The 8988-nt window shown below is 38.2% G+C and overlaps 1 long non-coding RNA gene across 1 annotated transcript; it reads right to left on the bottom strand.

Annotated features, from left to right (window-relative positions):
- Positions 1-3823: 3823 nt before the first annotated feature.
- On the bottom strand, positions 3824-5103 carry LOC145159332 (uncharacterized). The gene is made up of 2 exons (XR_013737654.1): positions 4339-5103; positions 3824-4256 (listed from the first exon to the last, which is right to left on the bottom strand). It is a non-coding gene; the product is annotated as an uncharacterized LOC145159332 (long non-coding RNA).
- Positions 5104-8988: the final 3885 nt, after the last annotated feature.

Here is an 8988-nt window from a genome sequence, read left to right as displayed (position 1 = left end):
TGGTTTAGGAACATCTCTTAATCTCAAAAATATTCTTCATGTTCCTCATATCAACAAGCATTTACTCTCTGCTTACAAACTTGTGTCTGATAATGATGTTTTTATAGAAATTCACAAACATGCTTTTTTTGTCAAGGACAAGGTCACGAAGAGAATTCTTCTATTGGGTAGGAGCAAGGGCGGGCTTTACAGTGTTAGAGTTTCGTCTTCCCAATGGCATCAACGTTTGGGTCATCCCACTCGGTCGTACTCCTCACCATGCATCATCCAGTGTTAGAGTTTCGTCTTCCCAATGGCATCAACGTTTGGGTCATCCCACCTCTACAATAACCAAGTCTATTTTACAGTCAAATAAGTTAGGTTGTCTTTTTGATAATAAGTTTTCAGTGTGTGATGCATGTCAACGTGCTAAGAGTCATCAGTTACCTTACAAAACTTCTGTTTATGTTACTTCATCTCCTCTTGAGCTTGTCCACACGGATGTTTGGGGACCAGCTCAAGTTTCGGTTTTAAATATTATGTTAGCTTCTTGGATGATTATAGTCGTTACACTTGGATTTATCTCATTAAGAATAAGTCTGATGTTGAGCAGATTTTTTATATCTTTCAAAATCATGTTGAACGTCTTCTAAATACAAAAATCCGAACTGTTCAATCTGACTGGGGAGGAGAGTATCACAAACTCCACCAATATTTTCAACGAATTGGTATATCTCATCGTGTGTCATGTCCCCATACATCACAACAAAATGGCATAGCTGAACGCAAGCATCGTCATATTGTTAAAACAGGGTTAGCTTTGTTAGCTCACTCATCCCTTCCTCTTCGTTTTTGGGATGAAGCTTTCCTCACAGCTTTTTATCTTATCAATCAATTGCCCAGTCGCACAACCAACAATGTGTCACCTATTACTCGACTTCTCAAAATCAAACCTGATTACTCGTTTCTTCGTAGTTTTGGTTGTGCTTGCTGGCCAAGTCTTCACAAATATAACTCACGAAAACTTGATTTTCGTTCCAAAATATGCACATTCCTTGGTTACAGTTCTATCCATAAAGGCTACAAATGTTTAGATCGAACTACAGGACGTATCTATATTTCTCGAGATGTCGTCTTTGATGAATCTTGTTTTCCCTTTGCGGGTTCTGGTGCTACCACACCCTTGTCTTCATCTTCAATTGTGTCCTTCCTGCAACATGAACCAGAAATTTTAAATGACCATATGAATAGATATGATTTATCCATGCTTTTGTCTAACAATTGTGATGCAACTACAGCTCCGACATCAACACCATTACCAGTCTCTTATCAATCTACCGAGCATGTGCATTCACCATCTCCATCAAGTGTTGATAGCAGTCTCGTGCATGAGAACCAACCCAATTCGGGTAGCACAGATACTGTTGTAGCCCAGCACCAGGTTGATAACACTGTTGCAGCTCAGCCTCAGGTTGATAGCCCTACTGTCACTTCTCCTGTCAATACATCTCCTCCTTCGCCTCCACCAGGTGTTCAAACGAGGGGTCGAGCTGGTAAATCTTTCCCACGCAAATTTACAGATGGAACGGTCCTTTATGATCTTAACAAACGAGCTTTTCTAGCTGCTCTAACGTCACACCACAGTGCCCTATCAGATCCAGCTTGGAAACAAGCTATGGAAGCCGAATTTGCTGCCCTGCAACAAAATAAAACGTGGTCATTAGTTCATCGACCACCAGTGTTAATATAGTCGATTGTAAATGGATATTTAAAGTCAAGCAACACCCTGATGGCACTATTGACAAACATAAAGCTCGCCTGGTGGCCCGGGGCTTTACACAACAATATGGTGTGGATTATTTGGACACATTTAGCCCTGTGGTTAAACCTGCTATAGTGCGGTTGATACTCGCCTTAGCTGTTTCACGACGTTGGCCTCTTCGCCAAATTGACGTAAGTAATGCCTTCCTCCATGGTTTTCTACATAAAGAGGTCTATATGCAGCAGCCCCCTGGTTTTGAGGATTCTCGGCGGCCTCACTATGTGTGTAAATTGCAAAAAGCCATTTATGGACTCGTCTCCCAGAGCCTGGTTCTCTCGACTCAGTGACAAGCTACTTCACCTTGGCTTCAAGTCTTCCAAAGCAGACACTTCATTATTTGTTTTTCATCATCAAGATATCACTATCTATATACTAGTGTATGTTGATGATATTGTTATTACAGGGTCATCTCCTTCGGTGGTTGACAAACTCGTTCATGCCTTATCTGCTTCTTTCCCAATAAAAGATCTTGGTCGGTTAAATTACTTTCTCGGGATTGAAGTTCTTCACAATTCAGGGGGAATCACTCTTATACAGCACAAGTATGCTACTGACCTCCTACATCGTGCTCATATGGAGAATTGTAAAAGCATTTCAACCCCGATGTCAATAACGGAAAAACTTTATCGAGATCATGGAAAACCACTAAATGATGAAGAAGCGTTTAAATATAGAAGCATTGTTGGAGGCCTTCAATATCTTACGTTGACACGACCAGACATTTCTTTTGCAGTGAATAAAGTGTGTCAATATCTCTCAAAACCAACGAACATTCATAGGAAGGCAGTCAAAAGAATTCTAAGATATGTAAAGGGCACGATAAATACAGGACTCAGATTTAGGCATTCAAATTCAACACTCTTAAGTATCTTCACGGATGCAGATTGGGCCGGGTGTTTGGACAATCGTCGTTCTACAGGTAGCTATGCAATATTTTTTGGGCCTAATCTGATTTCTTGGAGTTCACGCAAGCAACCTACAGTGTCAAGGTCAAGTACAGAGGCTGAGTACAAGGCACTTGCAAATGGTATAGCAGAAGCAATATGGTTGCAGATTCTACTAAAAGACTTAGGTGTTTGACAGCCGAGGCCTCCGGTTTTGTGGTGTGATAATCTCGGGGCAACGTATTTAACAGCCAATCCGGTATTCCATGCTCGTACAAAACATATAGAAGTAGATTTTCATTTTGTTAGAGAAAAGGTGGCAATGGAAGCTCTTGATGTTAGATTTATATCTTCTGGAGATCAGATAGCTGATGGATTAACTAAGCATGTGTCTAAGAATCTGCTGGAACATCTAAAACGCAATCTTAATCTTGTGGCGGTTAAGATTGAGGGGGAATGTAAACGTGTTTCATAGTAGATAAGAGATAGATTAGTTTGAATATGTATTTGTTATAAAGATAGGATCCAGTTAGTTGCCTATTGATTATCTCTTATCTTGTATTATTAATATATAAATACAGATCAATACCCAAAGGGTACTTCACGGCAATTATCTCTCTTTTCACTCACATTAGTGAAAATACATAAATACCCTGTTCAGGAATCAAAATTAATAAAAGCCAAAATAAGTAAAGACAAACCCAATGTTGATATGAACATGAAACGCCGGATATATATACCTGAAAGTAATCATAATTTAACCTTAAGGTATCTCCTCCAAGAAAAAGGGCAATGTGAATAGTTTTTTCATAAAATTTAGTAGTATGTATAACATATATGTACATTAGGCATTCCATAAAGTATTTCTCCTTAATCTTTAGAATAGAATGGCATGTCTCTCCTTTTGCTGCAGATTAAAATTCAATACAAGTGTTAAACATAAATTCCTACAAATCAGTTGCTCTAATGTTTTTCTTCATTGATGACTAAATTGAAAACAATCTTCAGGATATTGAATAAAAAGTCAAAATTTTAAAATATAACTCACCTTGGAATTATATCTAGCACTTGGTGGATAGAAAAAGACAACCTAGTTTTATTAGACTCCAAACGTTGTTTAGTCACAAAAGTAAAAATATATGCAAAAGAATACTTGAAATTATAAATAAAAGTTATTATAGACTATAGAAACTGAAGAAGATGGTAATTTTTTGTCTATCAAAAGACACATTACCCTTTCAGACAAGAAAATATTCATGACACTACTTTCATTGATGTCCAGATTTCACAATAGGATTGACGTTTAATGCCCTTCCTGCATTGATCTTCATGCCCTTACTAATTGAGGAGTTATTTGTTAACAAGTTTAGTTCAAAATTTCAAAACCTTTCTAATTTTCCTCCAAATTTAATAGTTCGGGTTCTAATTGCTATCGTATTGTAAATAGAGAAATCGCGCCCAATTGGTCTGTTGCACACCCTGAAAACGACATTGGTGGTGGCGATGATGTTGTTTTCCCTTATTGTTTGGTATGTTGGCCGACAAGAGCTGTATATGGGTGTTAGAAGTTGCTGAAAAACAAAAATGACAAAGAAATTAGAGATGAGAGAACAAAAGTAAACAAATTAGGGCTGAGATTGGTCGTGGTTATACCCGAATGGAAATGGACATCATTCCAAACCATTACCGAAAGCACTTGACTAAAGAACATACTTAAGATTAGATGGCGAACTTTAACAATGGTAGGCGACGGTGGAGGTGGAGCAGTATGAAAGTGAGTGGGATGAGAAACGACAATGGTTAATCCAACGGGATTCGAAATCAAAGCACCATCGTTCCACTCTTTCACTTCTTTATCCATTCGTGTGAAGCTCTTCGTCATGGCCTCCTTCCATTCTAAATGATTATATGCCATTTTCGACCTCGTTCTTTACTATCTCATGCATTCAATCTTCCATCAAAGAGAGAGTCCTAAATCGATGGTTGCAGATCGTAGATAAATACAAACATGACAACCGAAGGTAATAGATGCAAAAAAAGCATAAAGGCGATAATAACCACATACGCAGACTTGAACATTGGGAACCAAGGTATGAAAATATTACATGTAGAAGCTATTGACCAATTAATCGACTGAAAAATTAAGACGTAAATCAGATGTCCCGTGAGGAAACTTTAACCCTCACATCGCCTCCAGCGACTGGCACCGGCAACCCACGCCATCGCACCACCACCACAACCAGGACCGGTATGCATTGTTGGTTCTTGTTGAGGATAAAAAAAATTACATCGACGAATAAAATCAAAAGGTGAAACCAAAAGAAACCTAACAAAGAACGAAAGTGAAAGAGAATAAAATAAAAATCAATTGCACAGAGAGAGCGATGTGGTGGAGTTGACATCTGAGAGACCAATCAGGAGAAGGTAGAAAGAGACAAAGAAGAATAAAGAAGATGATCAAAGCGTATTTGAGGCGGTGAAACCAACCCTAGTGAGTTAAACCAACCCCATGAACAGTACTTGTGGTTTTCATAAAGGGGATTGTAAATTCATATATATATATATATATATATAATGACATAAATAAAAAACAAATGGGAAAAATAGAAATTAAAAACGTAAAAAAATAAAAAATAAGAGGTGTTATCAAAAGTTATTTGGTGTTGTTCATTTCCACATTGGATCTTATAACATCAAAGTATGAGTAGGATGATGACGTGACACGTTTTAGGTGTGATAACATTTAATAACATGTTACCCACACCTAGTAGCCTAAGAGTCGCTACGATGAAATACTACATCTTCCTCGGAAAGGTTCATAAAAACAACATAATGTGAAGCTTGAACTTCAACTAGAAAATGAAAAATATGTATGGTAGTTAAAAGGAAAGAAGTTAACCAAATGTCTAGGAAAACATATAAATAAATTAATTTATTTTCACATTTTAACTTGTTTTCTATGACAAAAAGTAGATGATAGTAATAATAATATAATAACACATAATTATATGTGTTTAGGGTCACAGTTAAACAAAAATTATTGATGCAACTAGAAAAATAAGTAACGTATAGTCACGGTTCTTACCTATAGTTGTGGGTTTTTATGTTATATGGCAAAAATTAAACACAACCATAATTAAGTTATCAAAAGTCAAAAGAAAAAATGTCATGTTTTTAAATAATAAAATTCATGGCTAAAGGTGTAAGGACTTTTTTTAGAACAACTAAAATATATAAACGCCACTAGCAAGAGCTAGAAAAATTACACAGTCTTGGATCAATGGATTTCTATAACCACAAAGTCCAAGTGATACTACTCTTAATACATCTATTAATAAGCCAATTAAAATAATGAATGACAATACTTTCAAAAATACTACTTATCTTCATAGTTGGACACCAGAACACAACGTTGTTCCTGTACTGTCAAATCATCCAAATTGTGGTCAAGACAATAACTTCCAACACCTTCTTTTTCAAAGCTGGTAAAGAGACAGTATTCACCCAATAAAGAAGCTCTGTCACATTAATGATTAAAGGAAACAAAAGATCCAACCACTTGACCGCCTTAATCCAAATCGATTTGCCACCTTACAGTTGACGAAAACATGCTTACAATCTTCAATATCCAAAGAACAGAATGGGCATAAAACCGAGGGAATATCGACGTTTCTATCAACCAAATTATGTCTAGTACGAAGTTTATTGCAAATAACTCGCCAAAGAAGAACATTTACCTTGATGGGGACAATATTACATCATCGAGTGGGAAATAAACCTCCAAGAAGAATGATATCATCTATGTTTCATCTTGTAGAGCTGACTGAAAATAACCCATCCGTGTCAGTATTCCACTCCCATCTATCCACACGGTTAATAAGATGAACTTGAATGAGCATCTGAATCATCACCTCAAACTGATTTTTTGTGACCCAACCCCCTTTAATCTCTTGGCTCCACTCCTATATCCAATCTCCATCTCTCCATCTATCCGCAGCCAAGCAATCTTTATTAGTTTCTAGCACAAAAGTCTACGAAATCGAACCCTTAGTCTTTCCTCTCCCACCCTAACATCATTCCAGAAACAAGTATCACCCCCTGTGACATCCCCAATTTTCACGGCCAGAAAAGACCGATTTTGTTTATGCTTGTTTAAAAATCAGAGTAACATTTTTAATAAAAGAGTTGCGAAATTTGTCCCAAAACAAAAATATGATAAAGATTTATCAAAAGCATTTCCTTAGAAATGTATTTCATTAAAAAGACTCGGGATGTCATGTTCGATACAGTACATAAGCATAAACAATACAACATAGGCCTTACTACATTATTCCGTATTTACAGGCCTATAATCCCTTATCTCTCATCCAAACATCTATGCTCATGCGCCACTACCTGTAATTCAAGAAACTGAGTGGGTCAGGCTTGGGAGCCTGGTGAGCACATAGGGTTTTCAACCCACAATAATTAAGTTTATTACTTTCATCAATAAAACAAACCCGATTACCCATTCCCGTTGTCCTCACTTTACGTCCCTAAAACATCTAACATAAGGGACCTAGTCTAAGGACTTTCATCGGGGTGACAGTACATGCTTCGGGGATTCCTCGGCAATATATGTCAATAAGGCAACCATGTGGGGGATGGAGTACTTCTGGTGAGCACACAGTTCAAATAAACACCTACATGTTGCGAGCCTGCTAGCGTTCCACTATACTGTCTAGAATAGTCTGTGGTCGTCATCTATACTCCGCTAGATGACTGGATCATCAATGACATCTATAACGAGGCCTCTCATTATTTTATTTGGTCACACATCAACTAATACATCGACCCATGTTTTACCCAACACATTTTGTAGATATAAAATACATATACAGTTTAAACTTTTAAAACGTGTATAAAAATCTTTCACACAGCATAGACAGCAAGTATTCAGATAATATGCACACATAGCACGTAATTTATATTAAATACTTCATATCTATGTGTAAGATGAAAGTAACTATGCACTCACCTGAAAGGTGGTGACTCGGCACTCCGACAGCACTTCGTTACTCTCAAAACAATTTTCCTCGACGAAAACCTAGTATAAATACCACTAGGGTTCAGTCTAACGATAACCGCGACTAATTAATAGTCTGGCTATAATTACTATTATATAAGCGCGACACAATATTTTTCACCTACTATATACAGACGAGGCCCGACAGGGAACACCGGAGGGCAGGATCATTTCGGCATAAAAGCACTTCTGAATCCAACAACCCAAGCGGCCCTCCAAACCGGAACCGCCGTACCGCGAGTGGTTAAAAAGATATTATAACGACACTTAAATAACCCATAATAATAGCCTAAATAATTATTCTAAGGTCCTAATAACATTACTATAATTATTTAAAAGCTACATTAAAAATATCGTAGGCGTAGCTCACTTACAGCGGGTTTTAAAGAAAACCGGATTTTATTTGGAGCAGCGTTTCAAAACCGAAAGACCCTTTTTCTCGGGACTCCGGGAGCCTCGGGGCTTCCTTTGGGTGCTAGGGGTTTCACCTAGGCTTAGGGAGGGGTTAGGAGTGGTAGAGAGAGAAAGTGGTGAGAGAAAGAATGAGAGAAGGTGTGAAATTTTCGAAAGAATTTGCATGCTATTTATAGGAGGCGAAGCCTCGCAGGAATGCTGGGCGTTCAGCAGCTACGCGCTGCGTAGTTCCGGATAAGGCAACAGGTGGATCCAGCTGGCTCGCACTCGGTCTCGGATGGATAAGATGCGAGGGAACGCGGCGCGTTCCCACTTCGGACGCAGGGCGTAGCGAGGGGCTACGTGTCGCAATCCGGAGCGATGCCTGATCCGTGATGGAGGGTCCAGATGTTGCCACGTCATCGATCCGTGCCACACCTTTGCAAATCCAAATGCAAACTTTAAAAATTCGTAACTTTCACATACGAGCTCCGTTTTCGGGTTGTACATTGCTAAGCCGAAACTTCGAAAAATCATAACTTCCTCTTACGAAGTCAGATTTAGGCGTTCTTTTTATCGACGCTCTCAGTTTAACGTATTCTATGACTTTCGTTCAGGTCGCTAAGGCTAAAACTCGCTCTATCGTAAATTCACTATTTACGCTTCCCGGTATTGTGTCGGTTCCGTCGCGAAAATTCAACGGTTGTGCCGGTATGGGCGTTCTTTATATCCCCGGAATCCTTGTTTCGACCACTACAACTTTATGTAAAGATATCGGGCTTATCTCACACTTCAATTTTGACGCTTATTTTTATTCTTTATTTATTAAATATTTATAAATACAT

Source organism: Lactuca virosa, chromosome 2 (genome assembly GCF_052849685.1).
Source record: "Lactuca virosa cultivar CGN04683 chromosome 2, Lactuca_virosa_CGN04683_v6, whole genome shotgun sequence".
In the NCBI taxonomy this organism is placed as follows: Eukaryota; Viridiplantae; Streptophyta; class Magnoliopsida; order Asterales; family Asteraceae; genus Lactuca; species Lactuca virosa.
Note: the sequence above shows the minus strand (reverse complement) of the source record. Positions and strands in the feature narration are given on the sequence as shown.